At 39.3% G+C, this 13,550-nt stretch overlaps 1 pseudogene; it reads right to left on the bottom strand.

Annotated features, from left to right (window-relative positions):
- The window catches only part of LOC140517584 (trafficking protein particle complex subunit 3 pseudogene), a 36,837-nt pseudogene extending 24,177 nt beyond the window's left edge, over positions 1 to 12,660 (bottom strand).
- Between the last annotated feature and the right edge of the window lie 890 nt (positions 12,661 to 13,550).

Here is a 13,550-nt window from a genome sequence, read left to right as displayed (position 1 = left end):
CAGTGGCAAGGCTTATCTCAGGATGTACCAGCAAACCTGGGTGCACCCAACCTATTTCTCTTAAAAGCTATGATGTCAGAGCTGGAAGACATTTGAGAGATCATCTAGTTGAGTACGTTCCTTTTGGAAAGAAACAGGTCCACCATCATCCAGTCATTTAATGGCAAAGCCGATATTAGAACCCAAATCCAGGGCTTGTTCTACCTCCTCTGAAGTACTATTCTGCCTGCCTTTTTGTGTATATCTGACCATCACACGCACACACACACACACACACACACACACACACACACACACACACACACACACAGAGTAAACTCTAGTGGCTCCCTGTTACCTTCAGGATCAAACATAAAACCCTTTGTTTGGCATTCAAAGTCCTTTATAACCTGGACCCCACCTTTCCTTCTCACACCTTACACTCACAATCTGCTGACACTAGTCTCCTTTCTATTTTTCACACAAAACATTCCATTTTGTGACTCTGGGCATTTTCCCAGACTGCCCTCCAGACCTGAAATGCTCCCCCTCCTTCTCTCTGCTTCCTGGCTTCCCAGGCTTCCTTCACTTATTCCAATCCCCCTTAATTCCAGTCTTCCTTTTGTCGATTACTTCTAATTGATCCTGTATCTAGCCTATCTGTACACAGTTGTTTTTTTTTTTTTTGCATATTATCAACCCCATTAGACTTAGTTCCAGGAAGGCAGACACCTTTTTACCTTTCCTTATTTCCCCAGCTCTTAGTATTATTCCTCGTACATAGGAGATCTGTAATAAATGTTTATCCACTGATTTACTGCACAGTATGTGAATTCAAACTGTAAGACTGCCTACTGAGTGTCGTATGTTTGCTTGAGATATATACACTTCACAAAAGTTATGCCATATGCCACACAAACGTCGCATTTGATTAAACAGGTAATCACAGGATTGCATTTGGTGCTTGTGGTCATTGTTACATGTGCTATTGATTATGTGCTGTGTTATGTTCATCATACACAATAATTCTAATTGTATATAATCCTAGCATGATTAGCCAAATGGTCCCCTGACTCCCAGTCCAAAGCTCTTTCCTCTCTGCCATGCCACAGCTGCATCTGTCTTCCCGATGGCACCAGAAATAAGATTTGTACATAGTAAGCACTCAGAAAATATGCAACTAATTATATGAAGTATATACAACATGACAGAAATAACCTTATGGCTAACAGGAACTTCAGTAGGTAGATTAGTAGGGCATAGTTTCTAGGACCAAGCCCAGCTGATCCCAGCAGGCTTCCTGAAGGAGGTATCTCCAGAAATTCAACTCATTCATTTTATAAGTGAGGAAACTGAGATTCATAAAGGAAAAGTGCCTTGAGCAAGGTCATACAACTAGTAAGGAGCAGGAGCTGGGATCTGAACCCTGGTTTTCTGACTTTATATTCAGTGTTATTTCCACTGGTAAATGTTTAACAACCGGCTCTCTTGGAGAGGATGGGATATACACACAACATACTTTTAAGTTGAATAGCATTTTCTCCATCCCTTTCTTAAGTTGAGTGACCCCTGGCTCTAGGCAATCAAAAATAATAACAAATTAAGCCCTGATTTGTAGTTTGCCCAGTTTTCTAGATGTAAATGCTCACACTGAAATTTAAAAATTGACCCCATCAAGTAGGCTTGAGCTGGTTCCAGCACACCTTTGACTATACCAAATTTACACATATGGTGAAGTACCTATTACCATTAGCAGCATAGCTAGGACTAAAGCCTCTGCTTCCTAAATTCCCTTCCAGTTCACATTCCACCACAGGATGACAGGCAAAAATGCTTACTTAGAGGGAGATTGATTGCATGATACATTTATTACCTTCTACTGACAGCTACATGGGAAAATATGTTGACAGGCAATATCTATTTATGGTTCCTCCCTTTCAAAGTCTGGTCTTTTCACCAGAGCTAGAGGGCCATGGGAGAAGCATTTCATGCTAATATACATGCTGAGAGCTAACAGACAGCAATGATTTTCTTAAAAAACTCCTTTGCTCCTCTGTCTTAGAGTGAGAAAATAGAAAATTGTATCCTAGCCAAGGGGCCACATCATCCACTTGCCATTTTTAAGTGGTCGGTAAATCACCTGTTGAGAGCTGGTACCTTATTGCTACTTCTAGCATTTCATTTCATCTAGGTTTACAGGAAACATTTGGAAAAGGAGCAATGAGATTGGAACATTCTTTCTCTTTTGTATTTAAGATAGCCTGGGATAACAAACAGGGAAAAACATTAAAGTTCTGTTAATGTTTCAGTGGGGTTCATTGAATGCCACAGTTTAAAGAATATGACAATATTAGAATCAAAAGACTAAAATCATCTAGTATAATCCTTTACTTTTACAGAAGCAGGAACTGAGACCAAGAGAGGGGAATGGACTTTCCCATTTGTGTATCAAATTGGCATTAGAATCAGGATCACAGAACATAGAATGTCAGAGTTGGAGGGAACCTCAGGGACCATACAGGGGTCAGTGCATACCTGAATAGCAATTTCTTCCACAATATGTCTGACAAGTGGCCATTCAGACTTTTCTTGAGGATCTCCAGTGAAAGGAATCCCATCCCTCCAAGGTAACTCATTCCACTTTCGCATAGCTAAGACACTTAGGAACTTTTTCATTATATCAAATCTAAATGTACCTCTTTGGGACTTATGCATTTTACTTCAAGTTCTTCTTTCCTCTGGGAATAAGTGGATTAAAATTCAGGTATCTTAATGCCTAGGTCATTGAAAAAGTAGCTGCAACTCATTAATACAGTTATTCCCTCCAAAGATATAGATTGCAACTCATCTGTGTTTCTCTTGTCATTCCACAGGTTTGGCATAGAGAGTTTATCCAACACGCTGCCAATGGACCATAACAGACTGCTCATTGGTTGTCTGTGGTAGGGGAAATAGTACTTGCCTCTGTAAGCACAGGACTTGGGTTCAAATCCCTGTGTGACCTTGAGCAAGTTACTCAGTTTCAGTTTCCTCATCTGTAAAATGAGGAGGTTGGATTAGATGACCTTGAAGTCCTTTCCAACTCTAGATTTCAAATGTGATCCTCTGATTCACTTTCCAAATTCCCCACTTCCTTGTGTCTGTCTGTCTTCCAGAGAAAGCCCTGAGGACACGAATTGGTTGGCTAAACTGTTGAAATAGTGACCCATAATTAGAGCAATCATTCCACATACAACTTGTATCCATCCTTTAAGTGTTAGTGCAAGTGTTAGCTTTTCCAGGAACTGTTCTCTGCTCCTCTCAAATGCCTAGTCCTCATCCCAATTCTGCCACTAGCTCCCTATGTAACTTTGGGCAAATCATTAACCCCACCTGGACCTTGGTTCCTCTGTTTATAAAAACAAGGGGTTTATACAAGATTCGGTTCAGTTCAACAAACATTGATCAAGCACTTGCCATGTGTAAGCTCTGACCATTCAGTATACAGTGCCTTTAGGTAAACTTTTAAATTTTATTGGAGTTTAAATAGTTTCTACTCTTACCTTTCTTGGACAGGACCCTTCAGAAGAATGAACGAATAAATACCAAAAATGTTTAAGTTCTTATTAAGAACCAAGCACTGTGTAAAATTCTGAGTTTACAAATAGAGAAGAGGGAGACAAACTCTGGGTTCATGGAGCTCACATTCTAAATGGGGGAGAAAACACACATATGGGAGTTCAGATGCAAATCAGACAGAACAACCTTTCTAGCCCTTTCCAACTGTAAATCCTAAGACCTCTAGTAAGACAGAAGTCAAGTCAACAATCATGTATCAAGTGCCTACTATGTGCCAGGATTGTGCCAGCCACTGAGGATAAAAAGAAAGGAAAAAACCACTCCCTTCTCTAAAAGAGCTCTCAGTCTATTGGGCAAGACAACATGCAAACAACTCTAATACAAGCAATATATAGACCGGACAAATTAGAGATGATCTCAAATGGAAGGCATTATTAGTGTTAAGGAGAGGCCGGGAAAAGAGCTCTTGCAAAGGGTGGGATGTTTAGCTTGGATCTGAAGAAAGTCAGGGAAGCCAGGAGGCAGAAGGGAGAGGGAGAGCATTATAGGCATGAAAGTCAGTGGGTAAAGACATGGAGTGTCTTATTTAGGGAATAATAATGAGGCTGTGCCACTAGATTGTATGCAGAGATGAATAAGGGGCAAGAACTCTGGAAAGGTAGGAAGGGGGCAGTTTATATCAATCTTTAAAAGCCAGGGGCAGCCAATGGATAGAGCACTGGCCCTGGAGTCAGGAGGAATGGAGTTTAAATCCCTGCCTCACACACCTCTTCAAGAACAAAGGACAAACAACTAGATATGTGACCCTGGGCAAGTCACTCAACCCTGATTGCATTCCTCTTGGCCCTTCCCAAAAATAAAAAGCCAAATATAGGATTTTCTTTGATCCTGGAGGCAATAGGGAGTCCCAGGAGCTTATCCAATGGGGAGGAATCAGACTTGTGCTTTAGGAAGATCAATTTCCTAGCCTAGTGGGATGATGGACTGGATTGTGGAAAGATTTGAGAATATCTAGATATCTAAAACTATGTTATATGTAAATATTAATATATGAATAATTTATATATGTAAATATATAAAGAGTCACTTAATTCATCCACCTGTCCAATCTTTCCTTCTCTAATTCATTCCACATACAATGCCAGCGTCATTTTCATATGCACAAGTGTGATCATCACTTCTTCATTCAAAAACCTTCAGTAGATCTGTATTGCCCACAAGATTAAGTCCAAACTCCTCCACCTGGTGTTCAAGGCCCTAATCAATCTGCCTCCAACCAGATTGTCACATCATCATCTGGCATCTCAGGAGTCCCTCTTCCCAGTCCCATGCACTCTTGATGTTGTTGTGTTTGTCCTTCATTCTTGAAGGGGACCATGACATCAAGATGATGACATGACTTGCAGTTGACTTTGATTAGAGTGAGAGAGGGTTGTGCAAGGTCACCAAACTCACTTTCTTCTCCTGACCCATCTGTGTTCAGTGGCATGATATTCATCAGGATGGCTGGAGATGGCCCAGGATGCAATGGGAGGCCCTGGCCCTTTCAGGCTAAGGTAGTATCACATTCTCACTTTGAGTGAAATACACCCATTCAATGAATAGGCTTCTTTAAGTAGTTGCTCAAGGGATGGCCCCTTTAATAAAAAAAAAAAATCAAACTGGGAGGAGAAGATTCTCAGAGTTGCTGAGTAAAAAAGAAACAATTAGTATTTAGTATTTAATTTAAATACTAATAGAAAAATAAAGTTATCCCTAGGAGAAAAGTAGGGGTTGGCACATTCAATGCCAAGAGTGCCAGCTAGATGGTGCATCCTGTAGAGTTCTGGATTGGGAATCAAGAAGATCTAAGTCCAAACCTAGCTTCATATACTCACCAGGTGTGATCCTGGGGAAGTCTCTTGACCTGAACTGTGATAAGTTGTTGTGAGGATTAAATGAGAGAATGGAGAGTGCCTGATGTGTATGTACTAGGTGCCTAAGAAACCCTTATTTCCATCCTTCCTCAGTTACACTGGGAAAATACCTTGCTGTCTGTTTTAGTTACCTAACCTACAAAAGGGGTCCATAGTGGTTCTGCCATTTAATAGCAACCTCAGTGATCCTGGGTAAGTAATTTTTTCCTCTTTGTGACATGAAGATGTTGCCTGACGACTTCAAACTGGAAATTGGGTGGTGGAGAGGAGGGACGACAAAGGTGAGATAACCAGACTGCAAGTGCTTACCCTTACTTGGGTATGATTTAGATTTTTCCCATTTCCAAGCTCTTGCTCACTTTGTTTCATCCACTTAAAATGCATAATCACTATTTATATACAAGTATGTATATGCATACATTTGTCTATACATACACATATATGTGAGGCAATTATTGTTAAATGACTTGGCCAGAGTCACATGACTAGTAAGTATCTGAGGCCAAATTTTAACTCAGGCCTTCCTGACTCCAGGCTCAGTGCTCAATCCATGGTGCCACCTAGCTGTCCCTCTTCACTATCTGTTGAACTCTTTCACGTCTTTCAGAGCCCAACTCAAATGCTACCTTTTCCATGAAGTCTACCCTGACTTCACTAATTAAAAAAAAGGTTCTTCAGACCTTGCATAGCACTTCATGTGTACCTCTGATAGAAACAGTTTAAGGACAAGTTGCCATCCCACAGTTTTTCTTGTGTGTTTAATGTTCTTTAGATTATTGCACAGGTGGATGAAATGATTTTTTCATTTTTGTCTGTTTTTTCATAACTGAATAGGAGCATTGACTTATAATCTCATTTTCAGCGAGACTCAATGAAAATGTCTTTGGGACAGTTCCAGCATCAGACAAAATGGCAGGGATGACATGTACCTCCTCTTGTACCCATAAAGTTTTAATTTCTCCCCCTAGGTCTCTATATTTTAAAAGCTTTTCATTTCCATAATTTAAAAATTATGAGTGCTTTTTTATGGAAATATCTATTTAAAACATCGTTCTTAATTTTTATGGATCAGTGTTATGTTTGGGAAGGTAATGGGAACAGTTTTATATGTAATGTTGATCTCATTCCAATACAGTTTATCTGATGAATTCTCAAAGGCTTGTGGGAGGGTAGCATTTGTAGTATAGGGATTTGTCATGTGTTAGATTATAAAACATGCTGAGTTTCTGGTGTATAATTTTAGCCACTAGATACTTTCTTCTAAGTATCTGGTAGAAACCAGACTAAATTTTTGCAACCTGCAGTGATATGTTCCACAGTTTGTACCACTTCATTTTAAGATCCGGATTAATTAATAAGTCTAGGCTCTTTAAGGATAAACTTTCTGTAATTTCTAGTGGCAGTGACCTGATCCTAAATCACTATCATAAACCCCTTCTTTTCTGTAAATGAGTCTGCATTACTTAATCATTCCTTCAATACTTCTTTGTTAACAGCTGATTGACTTTATTTGAGTACCACCCATGCAACACCTTTGATTTCCTTTCATGGATCTTAGCTGTTTCATCCTCTCTGTATGGAATTAAGCTTCTTTTGGCTACTCTTGGCAAACCCAGAGGGAAAATGTGTTGTCATTCTTTAGAATTGCTTTGTGAAGTGAGATCTTTTTGTTCTGAAAGTATTCCTGTAAATTTTTAAACCTGTTTATTGTGTATTGTTAGAACATCTGTCAACCCTCTTCTTCATTTTTGACAAGGAAGTGTTCATCTTTCTAGAACTGCTTAGAGGCATTAAGCCCTGTGTCTCCTTAACATTACGCATATTTTTGTTTGGACACTTTCTATGTCTTTCGTAACTCATTTTTACCATGCCAAAGGTATATGTTAAGACTACCTTTGTATAGGCATCGATTGCCTTGTGTTGTTCTCCTTAAGTTTTGACTTCAGGATGCTGGTTAATCTCTTAATAGACAGAACTTCCACTTTCTTCCTAACAGCTTTATGCTTGATGTATCTTGTCTGGAGAAGCGTGAGCTATTTATAAATATTGCTTTCAGTCTTTGGTTCAATTTCATCTCTATATTCAAGTTCAAAGTTTTTAGTCTCTGTTCTTACTTGGCACCCATTAAGAATTTTCTACTTATTCAGTCCAAATGGCATTTTGATATTGTTGGAGATGGTATCCACAAAAAGTAGCTGTTTTATGTGAGTTTCACTGGGGCCATAAACTTACAGATATCCATGTGCATCAAGTGATTAATATGATCTTTCCTTGACTTGAAAGTCATATTCAGTCCTATTCAGGAGTACTGATAGTGAATTTAAAACTAAGTAGAATCATAATAAGCTTAAACTCTCACCCTGGAAAATGGTACATTTTTTATCAACTATTCTTACCACTATTGTATTGCTGACATACTTGAAACAGAGGACAGTGTTCTATACAGACATCAAATTCGCTACCTTGGATCTATATGTTTGTAGTACATAATAATTACTGTTTGATTATTTCAGACTTTTTGTGACTCCACTTTGGGTATTCTTGGCAAAGATAGTGGAAGCTAGGAATTCAAATTAGGAACTGAGGCAAACAGGGTCAAGTGACTTGCCCAGGATCCCATAGCTGGTAAATGTTTGAGGCCACATTTGAACTCAGGTCTTCCTGACTCCAGGTCCAGTATCCACTGCTCCACATAATTACTTGCCTGGAACATAGTAGGTGTTTCATAAATGCTTTTTTCCTTTTCTCTTTCCCCTTCCCCATGGGAATGTGGACTGTAATTATTTCTGTTATGCATCCCTGCTCCAAGCATAGGAGTTTTGTTGCTAGACACTTTTGCTTATGTAAGGCAAGAATTCAGGCACAGAGAATGGAATATAATGACCTTGCTCTCTTTCTTAGGATTTGTGTTTGTTTTGGATTTATTTGCATGACAAGAGGGGGACTGATTGTAATAACTTAGAACCACACAGGCCTTTGCAGTTTGTTAGAAGACAACTCTCCAATTTTTTGAGAGTTGTTGAGAGGAACTATGCCTTAACAATCATGAAGCTGTGGATACTCTTTGACCCAGCAATACCACAACTAGGTCTATGCCCTAAAGAACTCAAAGAAAGAAGAAAAGTTCTCATATGGACAAAAATATTTATTGCAGCACTTTTTGTGGGAGAACTAGAAACTAAGATAGTGGGGGCAGGTAGTGAGGGGTATGGGAGAACCATCATTTGGGAAATAGCTGAACCAATTATGGTTTCTAAATGTAATGGAATAGTGTTATGCCATAAAAAAACTGACCAAAAGTGTGTTTTCAAAGAAACCTGGAAAGACTTCTGTGAGTAAAGTGAGTAGACTTGTGAACTCTGATCAGCACAATGATGAACCTTGATTCCAGAGAACCAATGACAAAGGAGGCTGCTTGCCTCCTGACTGAGAAGTAATGAGCTAAATATGTAGAATGAGAAAACATTCTCTGGCATGGCCAATATGAGAGTTTATTGTGTTAGACTATGCATATTATATATTGTTACAAAGGGTTTGTCTTTGTTTTTTGCTTTGTTTGGAGGGAAGAGTAGAGGGGGTTGAGAATGATAGAAAATATTTTTTCATTGAAAAAATTTTAATTTAAAAAAGAGAACATGATTGGGAGTGAAAGGGAACTTTGTTTTTTTAAATGTTTTATTTTTTCCCAATTACATATTAAAAGCATTTTTAACATTTATTTTTTTAAAATTTGAGTTGCAAATTCTCTCCCTCATCCTCATTGAGAAGGCAAGCAACTTGATATAGATTTGATATAGACTATGAAGTCATCCAGAACATATTTCCATATTAGTCACATTGTAAAAGAAAACCAAGGGATCCCTCTCCCCTTCAAATAAGACCCAAGAAAAATGAAGTTAAAAAAAAGTATGCGCTGATCTGTATTCAGACTCTATCAGTTCTTTCTCTGGAGGTGGATAGTATTTTTCATCATGAGTCTTTCAAAATTGTCTTAGATCATTGTATTGCTGAGAATAGCTAAGTTATTCACAATTGATCAAAGTAAAATACTGCTGTTGTGGTATAGAATGATCTCCTGGTTCTGCTCATTTCACTCTGCATCAGTTCATGTAAGTCTTCCCAGGTTTCTTCTGAAAGCACCCTACTCATCATTTCTTATAGCACAACAGTATTCTATCACAATCATATACCACAACTTGTTCAGCCATTCCCCAATTGATGGGCGTCCCCTCAATTTCTAATTCTTTGCCACAGCAAAAAGAGCTGCTATAAATATTTTTGTACATATAGATCCTTTTCCCTTTTTAAAGAAATTTCTCTGGGATACAGACCTAGTAGTGGTATTGCTGGGTCAAAGAGTATGTGCACAGTTTTATAGCCTAAAAGGAAACTTTCTAAGCCTAAGTCATATAGGGACTTGGAGCAGAGACTTTGTCCCTGGAGAAAATGAGTGAAGAAAATATACAATCATAGCCTTGAGGTACTGGTCTACCTGTTGTTGTTTGCAGTTGGTTGGGTCTCAGAGAGAAGTATTTTAGTTGCTATAACCTAGCAGATGGGGACCAAATGTCCAGTCTGTATCCTCAAGAAATGAAGCTGAGAAGCTGGTAACTGAGAGAAAATTAGAAACTATGACACCCACAGATAATGCCCTGAGCAACAGAGAGTGGGCCCAGTGGAGCAATGTGGCATCATTGCAGAAGATATCAGTAGCTTTGAAACACTGGAGGCTTGAGTTGCCATTCCACATGGGTATCTTGGTGACTTGTGTTTTCTGTGTATGTGCCCTGGTCACATGTCTGTCCCTTGAAATGTGTCCTCTGGCCACATGTGGTTTCTTCATGTTTGCTCATCCTGCATTATGCCTAAGCATGTCCACTCTTCCCATTGATGGTATATGGGAAACTATGTCACAGCTGCAGGGGGTGAATATGCTATTGCTATTTTTTTTACTTACTATTTCATTAAATGCTTTTGTTTTGTACTAGACAAGTCCTTTGTATGACTAGTAAAAATAAATGCATTGGTGATGGTTTTTAATTATATTGATGATTTTTTATTCACATTGGTGAGGGTTTTTAATCTATTATTTTAAGTGAATTTACATCTGCAAGGATACTTTGATGCTAAAGGGCTTTTTCGAGGAGAGTGCATGCAAGAAGAGGGCAGCTAGGTGGAACCATAGTGCTTACAGTTCTGGGTCAGGACACTGGAAGACTCATCTCCTTAAGTTCAAATCCAGCCTCAGACTAGCCATGAGATCCTGGGCAAGTCACTTAACCCTGTTTGTCTTAGTTCATCATCTGTAAAATGAGCTGGAGAAGGAAACAGCAAACCACTCCAACATCTTTGACAAGAAAACCCTAAATGGAGTCACAAAGAGTCAGACACAACTGAAAGGATTGAGCAGTCACATATGTAAGAGGAGACACTGCAAGTACTATAATATTATCAATAACAATAACAAAATTTATTTTGTAGCAACAGCAATAGTATAAGTAATAATAGTACTTCTGTACTGCAAGGATCCATGATTTTATGCAGACATTCCCCCACCAATACAGTTTGGAACTTCATTATTCTTTGGTAGATAGTTTCTTGAGTTCTATAGCCCAGTTTACCATCTGGTCACCAGTTCATTGGAAAAAATCTTTCTGATCCTCAAAGGTTGGGCTATATGCCTCTTACTTGATGGGTGCTAGATGGTAGATATGTTCTGACAGAGCTTCTGCTCCTCTGATAAACTAAGGGTTACCTTTACACCATGATGAGGAAGCAAAAGAGGATTTTAGTAAAGGATATTTTGATAATAATTCACGGTAGAATGCTGCTTCCAGACTGTTAAAGCAATTTCCTTTGATATAGGTAATACAAGTGTAATTGTCCCATTTTGCAAATGAGAAGGCTCCAAAAAGTGGGTCAAACCTGGAACTCAAAACCATTTCTCCTGATTCCAAGTCTAGGATTCCTTGTACCACATTGTGTTGGAAAGGAAGCAGGACTAGATTGTCTCACTACTCCTTTCCAACTTTGAAGTCTGTCAGGTTTGACTTTGACACAGCATCTCATCTTTCTGTATCTCTCCCATGTCTCTTTCCCACCTCTAGTGGTTCTTCCCACATCCCCCTTAGGTACGGGACAGGGAGGTTCCAGCTTTCCACTTTGTAGTTGTGTAGCCTTTTATAAGTCACCAGCCTTAATTTTTTCATCTGTAAAAGGGAGCACGATCCTTCTTTCCCTCCTTACTTCACAAAGTTGTTACAGGGTAATCACATGAAGTAAAGGCTGTAACTGCCTTTTATGAATTCTAAATGTTCTACAGATGTGAGGAATAATGTTGATAATGAGGATACTCTTTTCTCCCTCACTTCTAATAAAACCTACTCTCAAGAAGGATCCTGGTACATACTATCAAGTACTATATTTAGGCTGATTATGTGTATCAGTCAACCGAAAACTTAAGATCCTTGGAGCAGTATCATAAAAGCTAAGATAAGAAGTCACGAGACCAGGGGACTAGGCTTTCCTCTGACACTGGCAAGTCACTTCTCTCTAGCCTCAGTTTTCCCCCATAAAATGAGGGTTTGAACAAGATACATTTTAAGGTACCTTCTGGCCCTGTGTTTGCCTATACTACAAAAGATAAAGGACATTCCACCCGTCTATGATTCTGTGTCAGTCATATTTGGCTTCATTCTAGCGCAACTGAGAAACATTTTATTAGTACAAAGGTTTATGACTTTTTTTGTAGAATGGACTCCTTTGGCAGTCTGAGGCAAGCCTTCTCAAAATGAGATTTTTAAATGCATAAAAAATATGTACAATTGCAAAGGAAACTAATTGTATTAAAATAAAGATATAATTTCCCCCCTATTCCTCTCCCCCACATCTATCCATGAACTCTTTGGGGTCCACGGATCCAAGGTTTTGAATCACCTCTTTAGTGTCTATTGAGCCCTAAGCTTTGTGGTTCCTCTCCCAGGGGCTGTTGTGCTTTAAGTCTGAGCTCTCACAACAGAATGAAAGGCTTGGTGCCTGCCCTCCCAGTGCCCCTGAAATTCTACTCCAAAGGTGGCCACCTAATTCTACCTACAGTTCAGGCCAGCCCCACCCCAGTACCTGTGTTGGCTGGAATTTGCCTCTCTGCTAGGCATCTGTCCTTGGCTACCTTCCGACACAAGAGTTTTGTAACCTTGATAGCTGGCATCACCAGACTCTGGTGAGAGCCAGCTTCGGGCACCTGCCAGCTCAGCAGAGTGGGGATTCTAACTTGAGACGTTTCTTCTCAAGGTAGTATCTCCAATGACTGGTAATCATGCTAAAGGCATCTTTGAGACAGAGCCCACTATTTCTAACACAGCAAAGATTTATGACAATGATTTCTGTGTGCCCCTGTCACACTTTGAGGGAGTGTAGAGTGATAGAAAAAGCACTAATTGGCCATCAGGATAATCTCATTTTTTCTGTTAACTGTGTGACATGTGACAACTCAGTTGTCCTTTATGAGCCTCTCTTTCTTATCTGAAAAATAAGAGGTTTGGACTAGATGATTTTTAAATATTCTAGCTCTGATTTTCTGGCTTTCATGATTTTCAGGTCCCTTTTAGCTCTAACACTCCATTGTGTTCTAGACTTTAAGTGCCTTCCCACCTTTGATATATAAAACCCTTCCAGCTCTGAAATTCTAATTTCTTTGATCCTTCATAGCAGTCCTTGCATAACTAAGTGCTCAGGGTTGCTGCTCACGTCCTGTGGTTGTTTATTAATCCAGTCCCACAGGTTTTATTCTGTAAACCTTCCTCCTTGTTCTGTTTTCATGGTTAGAGAGGTGGAGCTGTGAAGATTTCCCCAGAAGGCAACAAGGCACCTGCTTAATTGGTTTTACTAATGGGAGGAGAGATTAAGTATTATCCACAAGCCAGAGTCCTGGCTGCTCAGCCCCTTTAGGGGAGATAAGAGAATTTGACTCTATATATTCCATTTATCAAAAGGCAGCACCAGGGCCTGATCAATTTTGATTTAGATTTGATGGCATGGATTCTTTCCATTCCACCAAGTTGGTTAAATTCATGCTGATTGGGTTTCAGGAGGATACTG

This window comes from Notamacropus eugenii, chromosome 1 (assembly GCF_028372415.1).
Source record: "Notamacropus eugenii isolate mMacEug1 chromosome 1, mMacEug1.pri_v2, whole genome shotgun sequence".
Taxonomy (NCBI): Eukaryota; Metazoa; Chordata; class Mammalia; order Diprotodontia; family Macropodidae; genus Notamacropus; species Notamacropus eugenii.
Note: the sequence above shows the minus strand (reverse complement) of the source record. Positions and strands in the feature narration are given on the sequence as shown.